Below are 17,359 nucleotides of genomic sequence, written 5' to 3' on the forward strand. Positions count from 1 at the left end.
TCTATTCCTTAGGTCTTAATGCTATTGACGTAGTTTTATATTGCATTTTCAGATACAGTCGTAAAGTTTCCTTATTGACTTATACTCTATAACTTGGATGAACTAAATAAATGTCTCTAGACTTTTAAAAGCAGGTTTCATAAGACCATCTTCATCTTCCTAAGTAATAATTTAATGTATAAATAAATTAGGTTTTTCCCCTGATTTCTTGTCAGTAAATAGAATGGCTATTCCTGGTTGTCAACATGATTGAATCTGGAATCAATCTGGGTGAATGTACAAAGACTTCCCCCAAAACGATGAACTGCAAAGGATGGAGACTCATGTTTAGAGCAGGCAGCTCCAACATTGAGAGCCCTAGGGAAGGCAGTGTCACTTTGCCTATGCGCTTTTGCTCCTTGCTGGTGATCCCATCTTTGTGTTGCTCCCACACTCATTCTTCATCTACATCAAAACTGAGCTTTCTCTTCATGCATATTTTGTGCTTTATTTATTTATTATGTGTAAGTACACTGTAGCTGTCTTCAGACACTTTTTCTTCTAGCTCCGGCCCTGCTTGCCCCAGCCATGCTCCTCTAACCCCACTTGCTCCAGCACAAAGATTTATTTATTTATTATATGTATGTATGCTGTAGCTGTCTTCAGACACCCCAGAAGAGGGCATCAGATCTCATTACAGATGGTTGTGATTCACCATGTGGTTGCTGGGATTTGAATTGAGGATCTTTGGAAGAGTAGTCAGTGCTCTAACTGCTGAGCCATCTCTCCAGACCCTATTTTGTGTTTTATTGATGTCATATTCATGTATGAAAAAGTTCATTCTTTGGCACACAGTTTTAATATACATTTCATATATTTAAAGTGTCATGCAACCAGTAACATCTGATTTTAGGTCTCGTCTGCCACCACTAAAAATAATACTTGGATGAACTAGTCTTCTATGGCTTCTCCATCTCCCTATTTTGTCTCTTCCTTCTTGTTTGCTGAGTTTGGATAGGGGTGTCAAAGATGGAATGACAAATCCCGTTCTGATACTCTACCTTTAGCTTGTAATGTAATGTGTTGAATGCAATGGGAATCTTAATGACGAAGAAGACCCAATATGTTAGACTATATTAATTTAAGAGCACACAGAACACCCACATTATATTTTTGGTTGCAAAGATTCCAACTTTAAAAAGATTTTTAGTCTTCATATAAATGTGGTCTCACATTTTATATTTACCACAAGCAGTGGATAAAATTCTATATGCATCTGGCAACCAATATACTGAATTGAAAATTGAAAGAATGCGTTGGATTTGAAGACAGCTTCCAATTAAAGAGGCTCAGCTCTAATCTCTATTTTAATATACTTGGGAGGAAATTTAAACCAGTTCCTATCTTCCAGACCCTGTGGGATTACCAGAGAAGGTTTCCTGCTCTAGAGTGTTGACCACAGGACTCTTGCCTCTTAGTAATATGCTCAAAATAACTGTACAGATAGACAATCAAGTGAGAAACAAGGGCCAAATTACAGTAGAAAAGGTGCTGGCACTGTTTATAAGGGAATATGTAAATAAAGACATATTTAAGAAAATATTTATCTTCATTATCAAAAATGCAAAGAACCATCAAAATACTTTTATATGTTAGTTTCTATTTAACATGTTATGTATTTCCTCTATTTCTTTTATACAAACTTTTATGTTTGTAGCACAGTCATTTCAAATTAGAAAATGGGTACTTTATATAAATTAAAAGATTCTAGAATTTAAACCAATGCAGGATATGAAAATTCAAAGTATAGATATAAGTTAAACCTTGTTAACATTTAAAAATATTTAAAAGGAAATAGCAATAAGAAATGGGTTATTCATGGATTCTGGGTATTGGTTGATCAGTTTCTTCAAGGATGGAGAGCCTACCCTTGCTTCAGTAGATGGTTTGATGCCCATGCAAATACAAGCAACCTTAACTAGACTCAATGGGTTTAAAAAGAACATAGAAAGTTGAACGGGAAAACTTCTAGGGAAAGGGAAAGAATTATAACAGAGGCAGTGGAGGGAGATTTGATGGAAAGACATTACAAGCAAGTATGACAATGTCAAACACTAAGACAACAGAACAGGAATCGTGAATGGGCTACATTTAAAATTTCTATTTGAAGATGGCTCATTGTTTACCATTCTGTCACAATGAGACCAATTATTCTGAACAATCAGTATCTGCTAATAAACCATTCTGTCGGTGTTATGTCTATAGTATAGGTTAATGGAAAAGAAAATTATAAATGATTTTACAATGTGTATTTTAGTTATAATATTTCTTTTTATTGGCTATTTTATTTATTTACATTTCAAATATTGTCCCCCTTTCCAGTTTCCCCTTCTCAAACCCTCCATCCCATTCCCCTTCCCCTTTGCCTCATAGTCAGGTACATTTTTCACATTCATATTAGTATTAACAACAAATTTAATTGTTTTCACTGCCCTGCAACCCAGCCCCTTCTACCTCTCAACAAGTATCTCTCATCCCACAGCACTCTGAATTTAAGGAGACCTTCTTTTCTGTGAATGGGTGGAAGGTGGTTTAACACAACAAAGGAAACAAGTAAGAAATCTAGAGTCCATTGTGGTGGGGAAAATGTTAATTTTTCACACAATCTTCCTAATGGCAATGGACCAATAAATCAGGTTAATTAAATGTCTGACAGAAGAACTGCTGCCCATGACTTAACCATTTTCTCAAAGTTCCACCACTCCTTAATACCTGCAGGGGACAGAGATTCTACTCAAATAACACAATGGTGGACAAAAGTGATTTCTATATTTATTGTAGTGGTCACACAATGACAAATGTGTTCAGATCTTTCCAAATTGTATGCTTTAATTAAGTAAATTTTATTCCTCAGGGCCTATCCCTATATATACTTAACAAAACAAGACAAAAACATTTATTTAAAAAGCAACCAGTTATCATTGCTGACAGCTTACTTATTTATTCTAGGGTGTGCTATTTTAATTACAATCAAAACTATAGGTGTTGGGGCTTCTTGGCCCAGAAAAGCATGTTGACCCAGGCATGGTGGTGGGTTGGGATTGTGAGAGGAGGATGAGAAATTCATGACAACATAGACAACTCAGAGCCAGCCTGGGCTACAAAGTCATTGGAAGGATAATGAAAAAACTGGAACTCATATTATTCCATATTTTCTGCCAGAAGTAGATACATACATTTTTACATTCAAATACTTTTTTAAGATATTGTGTATGAAATGTCAGGAGATTTAATAAGGATCTTGCTTCTATAAAATAATTAAATCATTTATACCATTCCCTCTGTTTTGCATAAGTCCAAATTAACATTAAAAATATTCAGTATGAATTATGTGATGAATATTTGGGGTTCTCCAAGAGTTTTCTTCATAGATACCTTGGTTTGCCTCTTATTTTAAGGCTGGTTTTATCCTTGTATTATTTTTGTCAGTAATATTTTTAAAGACATTCTCAAACACATAGACACCATGCTCTTTGCAAAGTAACTATTATTCTAGAAAGTTCTTGGTGGAATTGGTATAATGCAGGAAGACCAGCTGCCATTTGAACATCTTAGGAAAATAATGCTATGTACTCCTCATAATTCATGCTGTTGGTGGGGATAAGTCAACAGAGAATGTACCTCTGCTGTCAGTTGCCAATGTTGTATCTATTTATAGAAAATTGCACAGAAATTACTTTAGTTCTATTTATGTTTAAGTGTTTTTATTTTATCCTTCCTTTGCTCCTTACTTCATTTCTTTGATAAAGTTGTCATTTATTATCATTTACCAAGTAGTTCTCTGTGGATGCAAAAATCCAGATGGCCCCAGCAGATGGAGCCTTGGAAGACTGGTGAAAGTGGCCGAGACACATCCATCATGTAAACAGTCTATAGGAAATTTGAATAAAGCTAAAGATCTGAAATGCTTTGGACTGTAGAGAGTAGTCAGCTATAAAGTCCATGTGCAAACACACAGGTGGTTATGACTCTGTAAAGATACTTATTATATTGTGCTCTTTATGCATTATTTAATCAATGGACATTTAAAATATTCATCAAATAGTGATGAGAGGGGAAATCTTACTCTAGTTTCCCAGGTCTGTCATGCTTTCTAACTCATTGGTGGGAGTTACAAAGAAAAGAAGAACATTCTTGCACATCAGTTCAAAGCTTTGGAATTCCTCTGATTTTGGACAGAGACAAGGGAATATTTTCATTTAATGTGGCAGACCAGTTCATAATGTTATTTTGAATATAATTGAATTAAGTTTTCTCAAACCTTTATAAACATGGTGTCCTAGTAAGTTTTATTGCTCACTGAGTAACAATTGGGTTCTCATATTAAAAGATAAAATATCAATACTGTGTTTTTACATAGTAGATGTCCTGTAAATATTCTCTCATTCTATTCTATTTATTTTCTTAAGTGTTAATATTCTGGCTGATAGTAGACAACAACTAAAAAATTTAGTTGTCTTGTCAGCGGTAGCTGAATAAATTTAAATTTAAACTTAAAACATCTTTCCTCTTAAAAGTCAATTATATACACATGGAGTAGAGGTTATTGGAGGATACTTGCAAACATTGCTTTATGCTTAATAAGATTTTGGTGGTCACAATTTGGCCTCTCTATCATTTGGAGAACATCTGGTTCTGATTCACATATAATATAATAATATATTTGAACTGGATGTGGAATGTGCAATTATGAATGGTATAAAAGATGCTTTTCAGGGTGGTGCAGGACAAAAGGCTTAGCCTGGAGCAGCTTGACTAGTAAGAGTCAGTGCTGGACTCAGAATATAAATCAAAAGCCACCTTCAAGTTTATAGAAAATGTATAGAGGGAATGACTTTGGATATCACGAAGACCTGGAGTGTGCTTTAAATGGTTGTCCATCAAAGCCTGGGCATGGATTTTATTACATGTATGCTTATATGTCCTTTTTTATTTATAAAATGTGATGCTGTTTTTCAATTTGTTTTAGAGACACAGACATCTCTCTTTTCCAATATTGTGTCCATTACAATGTATTTTAAACAAAAAGAGCAAGATAGAGTATAGTATACAAGAAGCAAAGGAGATAGAATGGAGGTAGCGTGAATAAACATGGATTTCAGGCTTTTGCGATCACTGAACCCTTACACTCTGATTCTCAGCTGCCCTTCAGTGTGCACAGAATGGCTTGGTTTCTCATTTAGTGAATTTCTTTCTGGTCCATTGTGAAATATTTTAGGACTTTTATGGAGACCTTTTCCAATCTGTGTGAACTATTTTTAGTAAATGCCTCCTATTTATCAATAACTTGTTTTTTGTTTCTTGCCATTTATTTGAAAAATAAATGTAAGCAATAATAGTTTTAAATGTATAAAATTCACTTGCCCTGTCCTACCGTTTGCACTCCTTTGTATGTATCTCCACTATCCTACCCTATCTTGTATTACGTTCAGTGAGAAATCAGGCTTCTGTAATCCTGAGATGGAGACATCCCATAGGCTAGTTTTGTAGATCCCTGACCATCTTTGTCATGTCTCCTGTGTCCCTGATTGCAGAACCACTGGACAAATTAATGTTATTCAGGCTAGGACAGTAACACATAAAATGAAAATAGTGTCCATCCTAGTGAAAATTATCTTTCATGCCATTTCTGTGACTTATTATTTTTACTCTGTCCCTTAGAAAAGAACTCATTTACCTGCATACGTGGTCTTTGACTTCGAGTCTGACTGAAGCCTGAGATCATTAGTCTGAGTGGAAGGGGAATATAAATTTTAACCCTTTTCCCCTAAGAATTTAAATAAGTCTTGATTGTGTTGTTCCTTCAGTGTTCAGGAATGATAGGAATTCGCTGAGCATCCTCAGCAGATTCATGATTTTAGGAGATTCAATCATGTTAAAAATGGCTAAGATATCAATGAGACGGGAGGCCCTTGGTCCTGTGAAGGCTTGATGCCCCAGCATAGGGGAATGCTAGGGTGAGGAGGTGAGAGTGGGTGTGTGGGTGGGGGAGCACCCTCATAGAAGCAGGAGGGAGGGGTGAGTGGGGGTTTGCAGAGGGGAAACTGGGAAGGGGGATAATATTTGAAATGTAAATAAATAAAAATAATCAGTTAAAAAGTCTTTAAAAATGACTAAGATATAAGAGGGTGGATCTATAGAAATAGGCCAGGAGCCTGGAGAAATGAAAATCATGGTGAATTATCTACCATACTTAAAAAAAAAAACCTTTCTGCATTTGGATTGTCCTATCAGTGTAAAATAAATTTTAATCGTGATAATAATTGTACAGCAAGCATGGGATGGGCTAATTGTAGATATCTGTGAGCTTCTACATCCTCCTCTGTAAAGAACAGAAGTAGAATTTCAGAGCTTTAAAAACAAATTTAAAATTTTAATGTAGAGGAAGGGATCAACTTGGCAGAGTAAATGGCCACAACTTTATTTCCAGGTGAACATTTATTACATTTATTGTGCCTGTGTCATTTTGATGGCACACTGATATTTCTCAGTGTCAGGATGGTTTACAGTATGTGATAATGCCAATGTTCTGTGTCAGTTTGTGACAGAGGCCACACGTCAGCTCTAGTGTGAAATATGTACTGGGGATTCCACTAATTGGTACAGGTGCCAGGTGGGAAAGAAAGCACTGTCTCTCTAAATGTTTCCTCAAGACAGTGACTATGGCACAGAATTTGTGAGAATAGGATTTCTCAGCACCCATCTGAGGTCCCCCAACATCTGCAGTACCAAGGCACTTTCCAATGTGTATCCTTAGCCAGCCCCAGAGAACCAGAAACTTTGGAGGTATGACCTATAAATTAGAGAGACATTTTATATAAGACAAGTAGGTTATATTCATGCAAACTCAGAGAACAGTCAATTACAACTTGTTGTATTAGGGGTAGGACACAAGTCAGCATGTCCTTATGTAAGACACTTCTTTTCTATGAGTGTGATAGGTATAATTACTTTCAAAAGCACAGTTGACTGTAAAACCTCATTAACCAGCCATTAATTTAAGTGGCACATTCACCACTTTTGTTTTTAGTGTAACTTACTTTCAATGGCCATCTTATTTTTAATAATGTTTGTTCTACCAAATAGTTTTCTTTTAGCTTAAAAAAAGATTATATTTACAAGAGTGCTCCCCCACCCACCCACCCACTCCTGCCTTCCCGCCCTTGCGTTCCCCTACACTGGGCACCTCCTCAGGCCCAAGGGCCTCTCCTCCCACTGATGTCTAACAAGGCCATTCTCTGCCACATATGTGACTGGAACCTTGAGTCCTTCCTTATGTATCCTTTGGTTGGTGATCCAGTCCTGGGGAGCTCTGGGGGTCTGGCTGAGAGGCAGGGGTTCAGGGGATGAAGTAGGGAGTTTCCAGAGGGGAGACCTGGAGCTGGGATAACATTTGAAATGCAAATAAAGAAAATATTCAATAAAATAAAATAGTTCAGTATTTATATACTTCCAGTAAATTAGTCAAAATAAAATGAAGATAAGGATTTCCCTTAAAATACCATCATAATAAATAATTAGGAAAAAATTAGCAAAAAAAGACAAGAGTATTAATTAAAGAAGGCTTAAATAAACAGCATTCTATAAGTGTTACCAAAAAAATGTATTTACTTAGAAGCATTCAGAATGTAAACAAATGAGCCACATTTCCCTTTTTTTCTTTCTTTTTTTCTTCTTTCTTTCTTTCTTTCTTTCTTTCTTTCTTTCTTTCTTTCTTTCTTTCTTTCTTTCTTTCTTTCTTTCTTTCTTTCTCATAGGATCGCTTGTCATCCGCTGCAGTGTTGTTCCACATCTCTCCTAGTTACTTTTCAACATCACCAAAGGGTAAGCCAGAATGCTTGCCTTTGATTTTTGGGTGGTATTCAAAACAGAAGACAAAGGAGGCCTAAGGAGGCCTCTTGGGTATTTTGACATCCTTTAACTTCTTTTTAGTTTCCCCTTTGTGGCTAAGAGATGTAGGTTTTCATTTCTTTCCATAAGGAGCCTCGTCAGCCTTTGTCATATCTTCAAATTTCCCCTTTTCTTTAGCAGACATGGTCTTCCACCTCTCTGAACACTTCTTGGAGAACTCTGGGAAGTTGACAGAAGCATCTGCGTGCTTCTTCTTGAGATCCTCCCAGCAGGTTTGCACAAAGAATGCATATGAGCACATTTTGCCTCTTGGCTTCTTAGGATCTCCTTTGCCCATGTTTGGTTGATTTCTGCCGGGAGGCACAGTCTCCCAGTGCAGGTCCAGCCCTTGCTTGCCCTGGCGCTCTCTCTACGGATGCAATGCACTGTGAGAGTGGGAGACAGACACAGCCTACTCACTCTCTCCATACTTAACGAATGCTTTTCTTATTCCTGGAAACCTGGTAGTCAGTTCTTTTAAATGAACTAATTTCAACATATCACTTGGGTATAAATTCTCTCTTGTCTTTATCATTTCAAACTCTGTTTCTTTATTGCTGGTGGAGTACCAGGCACACAGATGTACTGTAGGGTAGTTACAGCATTCTTCTGTGCCAATCCATCATGCCAAATAGGTAGAAGTTTAAGAACATAGCTTGAAAGATGTGATATGTTGGTAAATAACTACTGTCTAGTTTTTAACCCAATTAGATAAATTACACTTTAGAATTTGGTTTCAAATACACAAGAACTCATCTATACTATGCAATATGGATGCATTCTATTTCTTTAATGATAAATATCTTATAGTTTTATTTTATATGACTGGCAAGTGTGCATTGATGAAGTACATCATCACTCAGTCCATGCAGCTATCATCTCCCATATAGAAACGTTGACATAGACATTGACTGCATGGACACTCAGAATAGCCATTGGTATGTAGTAGAAAGAGATGTATTAGTGGAAAGATTGCAAGCCTTTGCAAAGTCCCTTGGCAGAAAATTCTCATTACATGATTATTCAAATTGGCAAAGCAGTAAGACCACTGGCTACCTAGAGGCATAGGGTTGTTTCCACAATGAAAGTTAATTTATATTACCTTCTGTCAATTTCAGAAGTTTCTTTTTTTTGCTAGAAAATAGTAAACAGACACAAAATAAAGGCAGATAGTACTAACTTGTTAGCCAGTTGTGAGGGATTTGTGTGTGTGCGTGTGCGTGTGCATGTGTGTGTGTGTGTGTGTGTGTGTGTGTGAAGTCTTATGCATTAAGAGGGGCCATGATAGAAAGCATCAGCAAGGAGAGGAATGTATGCCAGGAAGAACGTCTCAGGTCTCAGTGTATTCTTTCTTCCTGCTGCCATTTGCTCTCTCACTGTGCATGTTATAAGAATGAGCTTGGCATTTCCATTATCTATCTAATTCTTTGAAAATATGTACATAATGAATAAGATCCTTTTACTAGACATTCTGGAGTGAAGGGACCACCAGGCATCACCTGTACATCCAAAGCACCGTGTCAATGTGAGGGTTTGCAGGCTATAGGAACTTAGAGAAGCGGTGGGAGGGCAAGAGGTAGTATCCTCACATGTCAAATGCAGCCATCCACGAAATGTGGCCAAACACCATCAGCTGCCTTTCTTATCTCCAGGCCAAGGACCATCTGGACAGAAAAGATGAAGTAATGGGAGAGGGGAGGGAGGGACTCAGGAAGAAGAAAGGGGGATTAGAGGATGGAAGGGCATAGGAGCTCTAGGGAAGTGCAGCTCAGAAAGTGCTTTAGGTAAAGAAATGTAGGTATTTGTTGAAGGAAATTATGGATATCCCTCCTATCATGAGGGATGCTTCCTGTTTTCTTCAATAAACAACTACTTTCATTAAAAATAAAATAAAGTGGCTAGAGAGGTAGCTCAACAGTTAAGAGCACTTGTTGCCTTTCCTTCAGTCTCTGCTCTACTCTTCTCCCTGTATTTCCTTTAGACAGAAGCAATTCTGGGTTAAATGAGGATCCATTCCACATGCAAACACCAAACCAGACACTATTGCCGATATCAAGAAGTGTTTGCTCACAGGAGCCTGATACAGATCCTGAGAGGCTCTGCCATATCCTGACCAATACAGATGTGGATGCTCATAGCCAACCATTGGACTAAGCACAGGGACCCCAATGGAAGAGCTAGGGGAAGGATTGAAGGAGTTGAAGGGGCCTTATTTGGCATCAATGGGAAGGGAGGCCCTTGGTCCTGTGAAGGCTTGATGTCCCAGTGTAGAAGAATGCTAGGGCAGTGAGGTGGGAGTGGGTTAGTGGGTGAGGGAGCACCCTCATAAAAGTAGGATAGAGGGGATGGGATAGGGGGTATGCAGAGGAGAAACTGGGAAAGGGGGATAACATTTGAAATGTAAATAAATAAAATACCCAATTTAAAAAAAGAGCACTTGTTGTTCACAACCATAATTCTAGTTCCAGAAGGAGGGGATGCCCTCTTCTTGGCCACATGGACACTGAACACGTGGTGTAGAAACATGCATGCATGCAAAACCACAAACACACACACACACACACACACACACACACACACAAATATATAAAGAAAATAAATCTTTGCAACAAAATAAAACAAAAACAATGAGAAGGCCCTGTGTGAGTAATATAATGAGATAAGTTGGTAAGCTACCTGGAATAAAAAAAAATCCATTTCTCAGTCTTGGTTGTTCTTTGTGGATTTCTAGAACTTAATTTAGAGAAGAACAAAATGTATTAAGAAAACAGCATTCTTTCTTGCTATTCAGATATTATTACTACTCAAAAAGGCTAAGACAGAGGCTTTCCTTTTCCTAGTTTTCAGTAAGCTCAAGTGACTTCACACTAGGCAACATTCATCCCCTGCCATGAGAATAAAACTACATCATGAGGTTGCTATGAAACCAACTGAAAAGATGCAAATAAAACATTTAGCCTGGAGCCCTAAAGTCTACCACATAGTGATAACTCAGTAGTGGTAGACAGTTAGAGGGGATGAGAATGTTTACCACCATGTCTGCACCACAGGTGGCCTAGGTCACCCAGACCTTCACAGACAAACATAGGGCACATGAGTCTTAGCACAACAGAGTAGCAGACAGACCCTTTAAAAATAGCACAGAGAATATATTCTGGAGCATATGAAAGTGTCAAAGCCTCTTCTGTATCATGGCAGAGAAAGATGTAGAAGAGGAAGCTTAGAGGAGAAGGAGACAGAGAGGAAGAGCTGAGTGAGCAATCAGGCTATGGTCAGTTACTCTTTGAAGGGAGGAAAACACATCAAATTAAGGTAGGCTTTAATTCTCTAAAAGTTTAACCCATATAAATAAAATATGGCTATGCATCTGTCCTCAGAAGTGGCCATTTGCACATGTAGTCCTCTCCTTGGCTATAGACAGACAAGGCTAAAGCAAGGGGGAAGTGGAAAATAGGCCAATTGAGGAACACTAAGAATCCTTCACTTCCCTAAAAGACCATCATGTTCATTTGTGATGTTCTTTTGAAGAACTTAATAGCTATGGCAGCCATTAACATCAGAAGTAAAGTTCAAGTCTGGGTGATTGTTATGGCAGAGCATTAAGGTTGTCAGCAGGGGATGCCCACTAGTAGGGATAGGGAGGGTTCAGTTGGGTTAAGAAAGGCCATAGTTATGCTGCAAGCTGAAAGGTATCACCACTCTCCATGGGACTACTTATGGCTGTAAAGTACCTTCTCTTCTGCATTTTCAAACACTTGCTTTGGGGCTCAAGCTGAAGGTGCTATTCAGAGGTCCAGAGTTCTCTTGTTTCTCTGGGTCTATGATGGATGGGCAGTGGTAGCATCTCCATTTCTACATCATCATCGTTCAGTAGCTGCTCCCTCACTCTTTGTGAAGATGATTTATACATGGGATAGGGGTATAATTTATCAACCAGTTTTAAAGCAAAAACACTAATAATAATTATAGTGAGATTATCATTCTGGGTTGGCCAGAGAAAATAGGCACGTAAGTTCATTGGAAGTAAGCATAGTGGGCCACTCAGAGAGAACAGGATTCAGAGGAGGTCTTGCCTTACTCATCAACACTGCAAAAATTCTTGGGAGAAACTGAGAAACTTGATTGACAGGGTCTTTCTGAGGGCACTCGAAGACTGAGACTACTTGGTAATTCTCAATATCCATATGCAGTCTTCATGATCCCTGACAAAGGGTGCTATATATAGTAGTTTCTGTTCATTGAACTTCTCAATTCAAATCTGTGCTAGAGTAATTGGGAAGAGTGGTCTGTGGGGTAAGATGAGTACTATTTGCGGTAATGGAGTCACTATTCCCGGATGTACCATTTAGCAAATAAAGTGTGAACTTTATAAAAAAAAAAAAAAAGAATTAGTCTGTTATCACAGCAGCAGGCGGCTAGGAAGAAACCAATTCACACTGTTCAGAGGGACAAAAATCAACCCGATTTAAATTTTTTTATGTTGGTAGTCTGACTCAGTCACTAACTATACATTTCCCTCCACTTTTAAAGAGATAGCCAATTATAAGGAGTATTTTAAATGTCATCTTCTGATAGGCTTATTCATATGGAACTCAAGAAACGTCACAAAAGGATTTTTTTTTCAGAAGAAATAACACTGGCTAGTATTTTAGCAGATTGCGATAGAGAAAAATCAGGTGCCATGATCACTGCATAGGATTCGGGATGGTAGGGCCATACAAATGGTAGCAATCTGTGTGACCTTAGTTAGGCTGACTATGCATCATTAATTGAGGCTTTGAGAAAGTTCTTGGCTTTTATGGTCAGCAGGCCACCTCCTGCTTCTATGTTGCTGAAGCTGGTCTTCTAGGTCTTTTGCAGCATCTTGAACAGCTGATGATTCTCAATAAGAATAGTGTTCCTGTCTATAAACATTGCAGCAGTTCTCCACACTTTTAATATAGATTTATCTACCTGGACAGAATGAAAAAAGCTTTGTTCAAAGTAGGAATCATTCTGAGACCTAAAATCTAGGATAGAATCCTATACAGGCTTAGCCAGGCTTCTTCCATAGAGCTACAGATCAGGACCTCTATTCTCAAACCACAATACAAACTGACACCAAGCAAGCCACCAGCTTGGAATGACACCCACCATTAGGGTGACCACTATTCCAGTTCAATTCTGATAAGATCCAGGAAGTAATGTCAGTTTCCATAGTCTAAGAAGTTTGTCCCTCAGATTCACTCACTTTACTGCCATTCCCAAGCCCCAGACAATTTTTACCAGTTGTTTGAGATTCCCCAATGCCTTCTTCAGATTTTACTAATTTGCTTTGAGTGGCTTATAGAACAACTGCTTATGCTTTAAAAATTAGGATTGGGTTACATCTAATTGAGTTGTTGGCCAAAGGAGACCCATGGGAATATGCAGACAACACAGGCTGTAGACAAGAGTATAGGCTCCTCCCACAAACTGACAGCAAGGCTCTATTACTGAAGACAACACCTACAGAACTCCATGAGGACATCTCCTTTGATGGAGATGTCAAGCTGGTAACTACAGAGAGCCTTTGTCCCTTCTATCCAGTGTCTTTGGAAGAGGAAGGCACTCTGTACACAGTCAAAAGAGAAATGCAAAATCCAAGCTGGCCACAAATCCTGTATCTGTAGCAGTGAACTACCTGCAAGATATTGTAGAGCTGTCGTGGCAGAGAGCTTGTGAGAGTAACCAACCAATAACGGATTTGACGTACTCCCACTCCATGAGATATAACCAGTTCTCAACACAGAAATCTAAGAATAAATAGCCCAAGAACCTAAGGTAAAAAATCAAACAATATTGGTCTTAAAAAAAGAGAAAGAATGTAATGATAAAAGAACTCTTAGTGATATCTTGCTGCACTCATAGCAGTACCTACTTCATCCCTCTTCAGAGAAGCTTCCTCCTGCAGCAGACGGGAACAGATACAGAGACCCACAAGCAGACATTATGCAGGGAGTGAGAAGCTTTGGAATACTCAGCCCTCAGTGGGATATTACCATTAAACACCGCCCCTCAGACCTTAGGGAACCCTGCACAACAAGGAGGCAAGAAGAATGTAAAAATCAGAAGAGATTGAGGACAGCAAGAAAACATGGTCCTCTAAATCAACTAAGCAAAGCCCATATGAGCTGACTGGACTGACTGAATGAAAGAATGAAAACCTAGTTACCAGGTAAAGCTAAACAACTGAACTGTCATTTATACCTGCTGGAAAAATCCATTTTCTCCAATATAGTGATACTGGATATATTAACCACTCTAGGGTAGGCCTCTTGTTTAGGAGTAGTTGATTGATAAATAATAGACTCCACAGCTTTCTGTGTGCTTTTATTTGATTGCAATTTGGTGGGATTTGGGTGTGGTGGTGCTGTTCTATTTTGTTTTTTTGATTTGGAGGCCTTTTGATTTTGTATTGGGTTTTTGTTTGTTTTTGAGAAAAAACTTGTAACTTACAATTGGGTAGGCAAGAAGAAAGAGAGAATCTGAAAAGACTTGGGGGAGGGGAAATATGATCAAATACATTTAATGTCAAAATTGTTTTAAATTATAAAAATATAATAAAAAGGGAAATTAAAGCACTTTATTGGCATACAAATCACAATCTACAAAATAAATGTATTTAAAATGAGTAGTTCATATATACACATACATACATACATACACACATACACTCACACATATACATACACACACATATGTATACATTGAATTTATGCTACATGAGGGGCTAATACTCTCCCCAAGGCCTATAAACTATTTAATAAAAAACCCTACACCCTTTATGAGAAATCTCCATTTCAGTTACTGGTCAGAGAAGTCTAAGAGATTCTTAAAACAGCATAGTCTATTGCTATTGTCCTCAATTATTTCACTGAATATGAAGCTTAGTCTGTTTTTCTGAGGATGTACATGGTGCTTTGGAAACAGGACTCGAGGAGCTGAGATGGATGTGTACTGGAAGCCTCCTACATGATTTCTAACTTTGATAGTACTAGAAGCTACTAAGCAATTTACTAATGATTGAAGTCAACCAATTGTCTTATACAGTTGTGACATCTACAAACCACAACAATGATCAGCATGGAAAGATCACCAAAGATACTAAAGTGACACTTACATCTTAGGTGTGACCAGTAACAGTCTAACTAGACTTCCTGATAGTATAAAGCTAGCCAAATACCAATTATCCTAGAGGTGAACCTACTATTGCCACCTTTCCAAGCAAATATGAATTCTAAATGTCTTATGAATACTTATCCTTACTCACAGGTAAGCATAGCCCTCACTCCTCATCAAAGAAGCTGCTTCTAGCAGATGGGATCCATTACATGAATAGAGAACTGGGCAAACGGGAGAGAGAAGTTGACTGTACTCCAACAAATATACCTACATCTAATATATTTAATGATATTTATCAGTATATTGAAAAATATTTTAAAGACAAGTAAGATATGTATCTGATATATTATAGACTGCTCATTGTTACAAAAGAGTTTTCTTTTAATCCACAACACAGTGCTTATGAAGCTAATAAATGGAACACTTATCTTGGCACAGTTTTGTTTTTGTCAGGTTCCCTTGATTGAATCAGAACTCTGAGTTCAATAGGCTAGTTCAATAGTCAAAAGCAGAATAATATGGAGTTCACTAGTAGCCTAGGAACTAGAAAGAACTTGGGGCAATTGCCTCCTTCACGGGTGTGCTCTCTTATAGGCAAGCATGCATTTATGAATATATACATATCCCTCCACAGGTCTAGTCACATATATTCAAACATTCATTCACATATGCACATACATACTTTTATACATAATTCTTAAATAAGGGAATGAATGGGGAATAAAGTCTAAATAAAGACTGTTTGCCCAGCCTTTACATTTCACAATAGGTGGCATTGCAAATATGTCTTATGCAGATAGTTATTCTTTTATTAGGATTACAAATCATTTACTAACAAGAAAGTGGATAAAAGTTAGTAATGAAAATTTTACAATTCCCTCAATACAGTTATTTCAGGTTTCTGAAATTTGTTCTTATTCAAAAGTACTTCAGAAATACTTAACATATGTTGAATTTTTTTTAAATGTTGGAGTAGTGGCAGAAATCTGGAATCCCAGCATTTGGGAGTAGAAAGCAGAATAATATGGAGTTCACTAGTAGCCTAGGCTACATAAATAATTTCCGGCCAGCTTGGGCTACATAAGATTTTGTTTCAAAAAAACCAAAATATAGTAAAATACAATAAAAATATTTTAAGGAAATAAAAGTTGAAATACATGTTTCTGTAAAAACTCAGTAACTACTTTAAAAACTATACTTTTAAAGGTTCTTAAAAATAATCACTACTAATAAAACAGTTACTGTTATACATCATCCTACAAAATATATTTTAAATTAATCATGTTTTAGTGATTGTTTGGTATGTCCTCATTTAAAAAAAAAGATGGGTTAATATCTATCTCTGTGGAGAATGAAGGTAAACTGACAGCTTAAGGCTAATAATTTATAGGCTAGCAAAATAATTTTGAGGTCTAAATATGTATCATCTTAAAATTGAAAATGATTTATTATTTTTGAAGGTAATTCTTTTCCATAAGACATAATTCCTTTACCTGTCTTTATTCTCATACCATTTTAATGCTGTAAAATGTATCCTAGCCCTCCCTACATGCCACAGATGTTGAATTGTAGATTCTAGTGAGCTTAACAACATTAGCAGTATTCCTTCATCTATGCCAACATCAGTTTGTCTTAAATCTATCCCTTGGAGACAAATATATTTATTTAGACCCAAGAAGGCAATTCCATAAGAAACACACTCAGACAAAAGTACAAATGATGAAGCATTGGCCAGACTGCTTGATGAGGAAGACTGCTGCTGTGCGCTGTGCTGTGTATGAGGATGTCCCAAGGCACAAATAAAAATTGGTTGTACACATGTGTGTAACTTGGATACCAGCTTAGCTTCATATTCAGTGAGAGCTCTTTTCCAAAAATGAACTGGGCTGAAAGTAACAAAGCAGGATGTCTAATATACTCTCTTATCTTCTTAGGTATGCATCATTACTCAGATATCCACATGGACACATAAACCACATACAAATGTGCTTACACCCCACACACATACACTATAAGTCATATAAACAGAAATCTTATTGATGTTATATTTCAGTCTTTAAAATATAAAGAAAGGACTGAGCATGATGTCAGGCTTTATCAAACAAGATCATTCATTCCAAGGTACAAGGGTATGAAAAGAGGTTTTCTATGGTTTCTAATCTCTCTCTCTCTCTCTCTCTCTCTCTCTCTCTCTCTCTCTCTCTCTCTCTCTCTCTCTCTCTCTCTCTCTCTCTCTCTTCCTCCCTACCATTCTATCTACCTACCTATCTATCTGACTATTTTATAT

Source organism: Mus caroli, unplaced genomic scaffold (assembly GCF_978045245.1).
Source record: "Mus caroli unplaced genomic scaffold, Mus_caroli_1 scaffold_1, whole genome shotgun sequence".
Lineage (NCBI taxonomy): Eukaryota > Metazoa > Chordata > Mammalia > Rodentia > Muridae > Mus > Mus caroli.